Here is a 10,061-nt window from a genome sequence, read left to right as displayed (position 1 = left end):
AAATATCTAATGTAAATGTTCAAATAAAGCTTTGAAAAAGTTTAATAAAAAGGTAAACCTCACATTTCAGCCTTTAAATAAAGAAAAGGTATAAGTCAAAATGATAATTGATTAATAAATGATTATATGTATTTTATCTGCTCCATAAATAATTCTAGATAACTTATCTGAATTGTTTAAATGTGTAGAATCCACATAAGCTTGTTTTTCATCAACCGGCTAAAATTTACAGCAGGGCATGCAAATTCGGTCCGTTTTTGGCCAGACAGAAACTGCACACAGACTGAATGTAAATATAAGTCTCTGTAAATCCACTCTCTGACACTAGGTGGCGCTTATGGATAAGCTGAATTAGAGCTGTTTCCCGTAACCTCCGTGGACAAAGCAGTATTGCGATTAAGAACACTTCCTTTAGGTATTACAGAGCGAAGATGAAAACAAAATGCCATCGAATCGTTTCTGAAGACAGTCAGAGCCTTCAGAGGTACAATCATTTAATTCATTCATATAATTCCCTTAGCACTCTTTTAAAACCTCCCAGCTTTTCTGCCCTGTTTTCACTCAAAACTAAACTACTCAGCGTGCTGTGTGCACGTGAGAGTTACTTAATACTGTGCTTTATGCTGGACAGTATTTATTTATCGCGAGTTGCTCAAATCGCGGTAATCTAATACGGTTTTAATGATAATTAAAAGATGAAACGGTAATACTAACAATTTTATCATGATTTATCGTCAAACCGGTAATCGTTACATCCCTACTACATTTTGGGGTGAAATCCATTGTAGTGCAAATATATTGGGGTTCCATTAAAGTGAAAATATAAAGATAGAAATATTCACAGTTAGATCTTTGGACTTCCTCAACTTAGAAAAAAATTGGAAAATTTGGCCTTTGAAGGAAACATCTGTAGACATTGCCTTAGTCCAAGGCTGCATCGCAAAATGGCAAGAATTAGGATGTTTTCACTCATCTAGATGGTGAGCAACTAAACGGAACAGAATACAGGGGTATTGTGATGTGTTTTTACTAAAAAATTTATATTTTAAAGAAGCATTTTAACTAGACATGCCATGTGGGTAAAAAAAAACAGCATAACATTTTGCTAAAGACATCCTTCTGACGCATTTGTTCATAGACCAACAATGCACAACAGCGCAGATCCCCGAGTACTCCATTGATTTATCTGTAGAGTACTCAAGGAGACAAAACGATGAAAATGCCTGCTTTACACCCTCTGGCAGGTGGAGGGCCCTGTGCCGAATGCCCCTGACCTAGGAGGAGGACGGCCTCCCTGGATCACAGTGCCTTCGGGACCCTCCAAAAATAGATGGTCCCAGTACACCACCAACAATACCATCAACCGAACAGGAAGGAGAAAGAGAACAGGGCTGTTCCACACAAAGACGTAAGAGTACAGCCTGACTGCTCAGGAGACAGAAAGAATGAGAGAGAAAAAGAGAGCGAGAGAGTCTTAATTGCCTTATCCTGTAGTACAGGCTGGGGAGTGCTTTTTGACTTCGGCTTCCAATTTCACGCTACAACATTATTTAGTTTGATACAGACTTGATTAGGCATTACAATGTGTCCCTCTCTGAAGGAGCTTTGCGGCCGGCCTGCATCACTAGAGGACAGATTAACTCTGCAATCACGCTCCTTCTGAGACCCTTCTACTGTTTGTTTAGCCCGCCGGAGACTATGCCAGTGGATGTTTGTTTGTGTATGGGGATTTTGTGAGAGGGGTTCTTATTAAATGAACTCTACCCACACTAACAGCGACCCTTATTATGGAACATGACCATAAGATATAGAAAGAAAGTGTGCGCGTCGGGGGGATAACGCTCAGTCCTTGACCTCAAGATCTTCCTTTCCAGTATATGAGAATTTTTAAAGAATTCTGTCTCAAAACACAGATAAATACACACAAGCGGTGCAGGTGAACAATACTTTTAAAAGTAAAGCTACATTCTTACTTTTTACTGAGAGTTACTAAACAAATAGACTGAATAATTTCTAAATGTAGAACATTCTATTAAATACAATTTATTTAAATTATATAAATAGATGGCATACATTTAGTGCAAATAATGGTCAATTAAATATGTAGAGATTTAATTACACTAGTTACTTATGAAAGGTTAGTGTTCGATTATTATGCAAAACAAGTTAATTTGAATGAAAATCACTTGTACATTATAAGGAAGGGAGAGTTTTTCATTTGCATTTGTTAGATAATAAATTAAAGGGATAGTTCACCCAAAAATGAAAATTCTGTCATCATTTACTCATTCCAAACCTCTATGAATTTCTTTCTTTTTTTGAACACCAAACAAAATATTTAGAAAAATGCTGGTATCAAAGCAGTTGACGTAGCCATTTACTTCCACTGTATGGAAAAAATACTATAACCCTTTACATCATGCTAATTGTGATTATGTAACGCACTGTTACTTCTGTTACTGTCAATAAAAGAAGTCATAAAATAACACTTAATGAGTGCGACATACTTGGACTAAAGTGTTCCAACCAATTACGGACTGATTACTCCAGTACCAATGTGTAAAATATTGCGTTTTACACTTCGCCTCAAGATAGTGTGGTGCAAAACCTCTGATATTGGATTTTATCAGAGTTTAATGACCGAGCTGGATCCAGATAGAAGAGAGAGAATCAGACAGCCTGGTCCCCTGTCCAACACTACAGAACAGGTCAAAACTTTACATTTTTAACATCTGTCCATCCAGCCATCCATCCATCCATCCATCCATCAACACTAAGGCCCCCACAGTACACAACCCCCACGCCCCACGATCTCCAATTCTCTTTCTTTCCGCTCCCTCTCTCTGCCTCTCCTGGAGCAAGTCGGGCCCTGTTTGATGGTGACATGAAGCATTTATTAGGCGAGAGAGGCTGAGCAGGAAAGAGAGAATAAAGAAGAATAGGGAGCGCGAGTGTGTGGATGGTTAATAATTTCTGCGCACTTCTCTTGGCCCTGGATTTTATGTTTTGCAGTAGCTGAAAGAGACTCTCTTCCCCATCATCATCCCATTCAACCACAACAACACAGATACATACCTATCAAAGCAGCCCACGGCGTACACACACACACACATGTCTGAGCGCCGGCAGATGGATGATTAAATACACGCTGTGGCTGTAGCATGGAGAACTTTACCTGGGGACTAAGCCGACAAGATATAACATAAGGTTAACTGATTTGGTTTGGATATGGCGAGTGTTTTGACACAGTTTGGATTGAATTCCATCTCTCTGGCAGTGCTCGAACACAAACATACACATGTCAGCTTCATTGAAATGCAGATACGTCGTGTGTGTGCTGGCAGAGTGGTAGATGTGAATTTGCTTCTACACACCTCCATAAATGTGGCCCGAGTCATCACTCTTGACACAACACTCCCAGATAAGCACCATAAAACTCTCACATACTCTAACAAACCATCTAAAACACAGATTTGGGGGGGGGGGGGATTACTACTTTTAGAAATAACAAACCTGTGAGAGCCATGGCGCAGTGGGTGGCGCATGTGTTTGTGACACGTAAGAGCCGTTGTGCACTCAGGGACACAGGTTTGAGTCCAAATCATCCAATTTCTCCACTTTCTTGTTACTTTAAACATGTTTTATATATATGAAGTGCACTTTGGATGGGATAAATGCAGAGCACTAATTCCGAGTATGGGTCACCATACTTGGTCACATGTCACGTCACTTTCACTTTCATATTCCCCAACCCTCGTATTTCTTACTCCATATGCAGTATAATACATTAGGCATAAGATTTAAAATATAAACATATATCCAATCATTTACAAAGTGTTAGTTTGAAAACGTGTAGCTTGAACCTGCATGGTGCAAACCCACTGGACTTCCATTTACTTGCATGACTCACTGCAACACTCAGTTTTAAAACACTGTGATTTTGTTCACCACTTATGATCAGATCGTATTATGAATCATAATATGATCAGAAAATATGACTTGCACCATGGAATGTTTTGCATATGTTTTATATTATATATTGATTTTTCTAATTTAAAAAAAGTTAATATTTTCATACAAGAATAATGATACAATATTAAAGAATAATCGGTTATCGGTATCGGCCAAAATTTTCATATCGGTGCATCCCTATTTATTTTAATATTAATTTTTCTAACCTTCAGCTTGTACACTCAGGCAGAAGGGTGAGAAGTGAGGTGAGCGGAGATAAGTCGGAGAGGAGAGCATAATAATCACTCTTTGCCTCATTCAGCTCCTCTGGGAACTTCTTGAATACAGGAGCAGCCCTCCAAAAAAGCACACATGCTAAGTGAACTGCACACAATGGAAAAACCTGACTTTTAACCAACAAATGAACACATCGTAGAAGAACGGCTGTTTTGTAAATGTCATTATTCCGCTTTTTTTCTTGTCTCCCCTCCCCTTTATTCTCCCTTTGTGAGTGTATGTGTGTGCAAGCGCTCTCGAACGAAGAGCGACTTTAATTGTTTCTTCAGTATAGCCCCGCTGTTTGCACGGGTTATTATCCCCGACTTTGTGGGGGGGGGGAACTTGCTGTTTGACGGGGAATTAGATGAAGAAAAATAAGGAAAACACATCTGACTCCAGGATCAAGGGCTCGTCTTTCTCTGGAGTCAGGCGGGCTAGAAGAACCGAGGGTCTTTTACAATGGAGGCTAATTTTTTCTAAGCCAAAAAGGCTTCTATGCTAGGTTCCAGACTAGCCTCAGGATAAAGCTAAGAAGCTTCACGCCTTAAAATCAATTTATCAAGGCATTACTAACCCAACTCAGAGACCCATGGTTCGCACACATAATCTGCCCGTGACGAAGCAGCAGACTGACAAGCGCCGCTTTGCTATCATTAGCCATGTCTGTATTTTTAAAACTAGTTGCTTTAATTGATAAGTGAAGGGTCAGAGTCGTCTTTTATCTTTCTGACAAATTAATTACGCCTCTTTATTCGCCGATGTAATTGTCTTAAATATCTGAAACAAGGTACAGCAATACATTCTGACATTGGATGAACTCTGCAAATTACTCAAAAGTTTTGTTTTGAGGAGTCAAACTCCATCTGTGTTTGAAAGGGCAAGGCTACTCAACTCTGTAAGCGTATCTTTGTTTTAGCGGTTTTGTTCTTGCTGCTAGAAAACTTTTTTAGGCCTTGTGAAATCAATAGGTTCAGCTCTGGAGAGCCACAAGATTTCTCAGTGCGTGGGCACATGCATGCACACTCTCTCTCACACACACACACACACACACACACACACACAGAGAAACATTTCACCTCCAGCTATACCAGTCCTTCACTGGTCTAGGATGGCTCCCTGAGCGCTCTGCCATGGGAGACCAGATGACCTCGTGAAGGGTCAGAGGGACTCTGGGGGGCACAGCAGGGGTCAAACCAGCACCAGCACTCCTCATTAATGACCTCTGCAGCCCTTCAATCACCACCCCAAAAAGCTCAGACCAAGGCCTGAAGCCTGTACAGCAGGGAGACAGGCCAATAAATATATGCATCAGCCAGGTGTAGAGAGTGGGCTTAATTGCCCCCTTTCCTTATGTTTAATGTACAGCCCAGCGAGACAGGGCAGGGTCGTAGAGCAGCCACCCGGAGAGGAGAAAGAGTAGAGAGAGAGCGTTAATGCATCTTTGAACACACAGACAAATACATCTTGACATAAAAACTTTTGACATAAACTACCATTCAAAAGTTTGAGGTCAGTGAAGTATCTTTTGCTCAAACAAGCAACATTTTATAATGACAATACAGGGGGCGAAAAAACTGAAATATTTTTACACATTAAAAAAAAATCTATTTTAATATGTTTGAAAATGTAATTTATTCCTGTGATAGCAAAGCTGAATTTTCAGCAGTCATTACTTCAGTCTTCAGTGTCACGGAGTTATTCTTCATAAATTATTCTAATATGCTGCTCAAGAAACATTCTTATTATTATCAATATTTTAAAAAAGTTGAGCTGCTTAACATTTCTGTGGAAACTGTGGTACATTTTTGATTAATAGAAAGTTTAAAAAGAACAGCGTTTATCTGAAATAGAAATCTTAACATTATAAATGTCTTTACTGTCATTTTTGCTTTAATGCATCCTTGCTGAATAAAATTTATTTCTTTTTTTTTTATATATAATCTTACTGACCCCAAAATTTTGAGCGGTAGTAACCCACTCCCCACCTCATAACATCGACAATCTGACAGGCCCAAATGATAAAACGAGCCTTACGGTATGAAACGTCACTCAAATTCCTATTCTAGGTCACCAAACTTAATTTTCTAAATGTAAAAGAATACTTTTAAGATGTACCGCGACGTACTTTCTCGACAAAATTCTCAGACGTTCTCAGCGGACTAGGTGAAAATGGCTGCCATGTTTAATCTACATGGGTACGAGCAGCTTTGAGAGACTCTTTCTCTGTGCGTTGTTCCAGCACGTTTTAATCTGCCCTCTGCAGCAGCCCAATCTGGGTTCCAGAGCGCAGCATCTTAGAACGGCCGCAATCCTCCGGGAAGGCCTGACAGGGGAGCCTTGGCTGGCAGGCTTGGGGGGGGGAAGAAGAGGGGGGCACAGGGAATGCCAACCACACAAACAGAATTAATAACAGCAGGCGTCAGAGCGACGCCTTCTCTTTAGAAGTGAAGCGTGGCATGGAGCGGGTCCGCAGTGAGCGCCGGTTCCGGGCCACTGAGCCCAGGCCTTCTGATAAAGCTTGTGGCTAAGCCGGTACAATGGCAGAGCCTACGAATGAGCTCTTACATTAAGACAGATTCTTCCCCACAAAACTAGCAGGCAGGCTGCTGATAAGGAGTTGTCATTGGCAGACACACTGCCCACCGGGGAGAAACCCACATCCAAACCCACCCGCCTTTTCCTCCCATCACAGACCAGATGAATTACGCCATGATCTCCACACCAACAGGGGTCACTGCTTTGAGATATGGAAAGGTATAACGATTTGACTTGAAAAGAAAGTTAAGTGGAAGAAAAGCATGCCTCTTAATATTATGGTACCAGTCGCATCAACACCCAAAGAAAGCCATTAAAAAAGACCTCAGCTGCTGTCAAACTGTGCACAATTACGTTTTTTTTCCTGGTTCTGATGAAATACTTTCAGACTTGTTTAACTAATTGTTCATGCTGTGAAGTCAATGAAAACAAAAAAAAGCAAGAGCATAAAAATCAATTTTGTGGTTCATCTCCCATTATCTCAAAATCACACCCTCTAACCGTCAACACACACACACAAAATAAATACTACACTTCACATAAACAGTCTAGAACTGAAACAAATGCGTTCTCAATTTCAGATTATTATTGTAATTTCTTAAAGCTTGAATTAAAAAAAAATACAAAAATCACTAAAAGAATATTTAATTAAACACATAATTAGGAAAACATTTTTAAAAGTGAATGGAAATATTTACTAAAAATAAAATTCAATCTATTATTCTCAATGAACCATCATTTGAAAATGTGCAACAGATGCAATAGAGTGATTAGGTGCACAAAAAATTGAAAACAGCACACCAATCAAAGCACAAAATGAAAAACACAAATGTGGATGCATAAGAACACTGGGGGTTCTCGTTCCCTGATCTCTTCATTTGTGGCTCTGCAGCCCTATGGTAACTCACTTCAGCGTTTTACAACAGCCCACTGGCCAATGAAACTTCTACGCCGTTGCCAAAAGTCTAGGTGACAATAAAAAAGCCATTTAATGTTAAAAGCAGATGGTTCCAGAAATGGAGGAAAGTAAAAAGATGAGATCTGTACCGCTACATAAACACACACCAAAAAAAGAGCAACACAACAGCACATTACAGCTTCATTGCCTCTTTTCTTACCCTCTAACATGTAACACAGCTCCCCAAGAAAAAAACTAATATCACTGAAATCATACAACAGAAAATCTCAGCAGTGTTCTTTAAAGATGGAAAAATCCGCAACTTCAAACCTCACTTCAGAAATCTACAAAATTACTAGAAAATTACATTTTACTTTATTTGTTATCTAGATGTCCCTGCAAAAACAACTTGCTGTTGTGTTATGTATCTATGTATGAAAATCCCTTCCTTCCCACAGTCCCTCAGTTGTTGAAATGCACAACTGAAAATTTACATTCAAAACGGCGAGTAATTACCCAATTCCCTATCGAAACACTTGCTAAAGGATAACGTATTCTGCAGGAAGAGCTAAATGCATTCCTGAAAGACATTTCAACACATGAACCAGGTACAAACCCATCCACATACCCACGTACCCAAAAAGACCCTCGTGTCAGTGGGCAGAGGGGGGGATAATGCCAATATATTTCATTCTCAGCGAGCTTCAGATTAGCATTACTCGAATGTTTTCTCCCTTTCGTAGAATAAAATGTCCAATTTGATTCGACTGACTGTAAACAACACTGAAAAAAATGAAATAAGTGCCCTCACTGTCTCCCTTCCTGTCGTGTGCATTCATCCCCCTCTTAATGTCCTGCAAATGAAGGGGATTTATTAATGTGTAATTAAGTAATAATCATCGCTACATAATGCATGAAACACTCATGGGGACGGTGGAGATATGAAACAGGAATGCCACAGCCGAGCACTCAGTGCATAGACACACATTAAAAAGGGATTAATTGAGAGAAATAATATTTTGATAAGCGCAGCTCCCTCTCCCCCTCTGACGAACGCTCGCTGTCTTTTTCCTCTCTAAATAATCTTTCTCTCGCTCTTGTGTGCGCGAATAACACTGGCAATCACAGTTTCTAATGTAATGTGATGTGAGAGCATGACTTCCGTTACTGGAAAATAATCCCTGGTCTAACGTGACAATGGGCAACGCTTTTTTGAGGAACCCCCCTCTCTATGTGCCTGCATATGTTTTCTACAGCCACAACACCTGCAGATTTGAAGATATCAAAGCAGAAATGAATGACAAACAAGCTTAACCTCTGGAAGAGCGAGCCAATACACTAGACACCGGGACAGAAAAAAAACATGAATGATTTTGTGCATACCACTCTCAGACATATTGTTGGTGCCCTTCTAATCTCCAAGCATAGCAATCAAAGCTAAAGGTGCTGGGCTGAGATAGGGACAGAGCGAGCCTTGCTTTCATATTTAATTGGCCTCTGATTGACGTGCATCGCTGAGTCAATACAATCACTGTTTACCCCCCAAACCTCTGTGCTGCAGCAGGCTAATGCATACTCAATAGAAAACTGCAATAGTATTTGTTGCAATACAACAAAACGTTTGATTTGCAGTTGCCTTGAAAAAAAACAGAACAAGCTAAAAACATTATTAGTTAATGATTGGGGAGAAAAAAGATGATGCATATTTATTTGCATAATATTTCACTTCATGCATGTAAAAAATAAAAGCTGGTCAAAATAAAAAAAATATTATGTTATTGATTACAGGGTCAAAAAGACTGCTCTCTCTCATCTCTATCTCTCCTAAACAAGTCAGCGACATTGTTTAGTACCGATCTGCACTCAGCAGGCTCTGTCAATGTTAAATATCTTTGACAATAACAGATTCTTAACACGTTGTATTTCCAGTTCAATCGACATGAATATTATCCTCTTACACGCTATGTAAACTTACAACCATTTTCTTCTCTCTTGATGAACCTCTGCAGATTGCGACCGTTAATTAAAACAAAAAACTAGTTATTATTTGGGGGAGGGGGTACTAATATGGGCCACATGGCCACCCGAAAGCCCATCTGGTTTCTATTGGGGTGAGGGTGCCAAGTGATATCTCGACCGGCAGCACAATATCTGCCGCACATTGCTGATGGACAAGACAAAATATCAGCAGGCCTTAGTGCTCCTAAATTCACCTGCCTGTGAGTGTTGAGTCTTGTAGGAGGGGCGTGAATGAGATGAGACTGTGTGTGACTGATTCTGCCATGTCAAAGTAACAACCGGGAATAAATTCAAGACAATAAACAGCAAACTGAGATCTATAGAGAATCTAATTCCATTCACAATACTACTACAGACTGAGAGGGGGGGGTTCTAAATT

At 39.9% G+C, this 10,061-nt stretch overlaps 1 protein-coding gene across 1 annotated transcript in view; it reads right to left on the bottom strand.

Annotated features, from left to right (window-relative positions):
* znf423 (zinc finger protein 423) overlaps positions 1 to 10,061 on the bottom strand; it is a 174,080-nt gene that overhangs the window by 162,229 nt on the left and 1,790 nt on the right. The gene's annotated exons all lie outside the window — the stretch shown is intronic.

Source organism: Sinocyclocheilus grahami, unplaced genomic scaffold (genome assembly GCF_001515645.1).
Source record: "Sinocyclocheilus grahami isolate Dianchi unplaced genomic scaffold, SAMN03320097.WGS_v1.1 scaffold377.1, whole genome shotgun sequence".
NCBI classification, from domain to species: Eukaryota; Metazoa; Chordata; class Actinopteri; order Cypriniformes; family Cyprinidae; genus Sinocyclocheilus; species Sinocyclocheilus grahami.
This window is presented reverse-complemented; position numbering and strand designations above follow the sequence as displayed.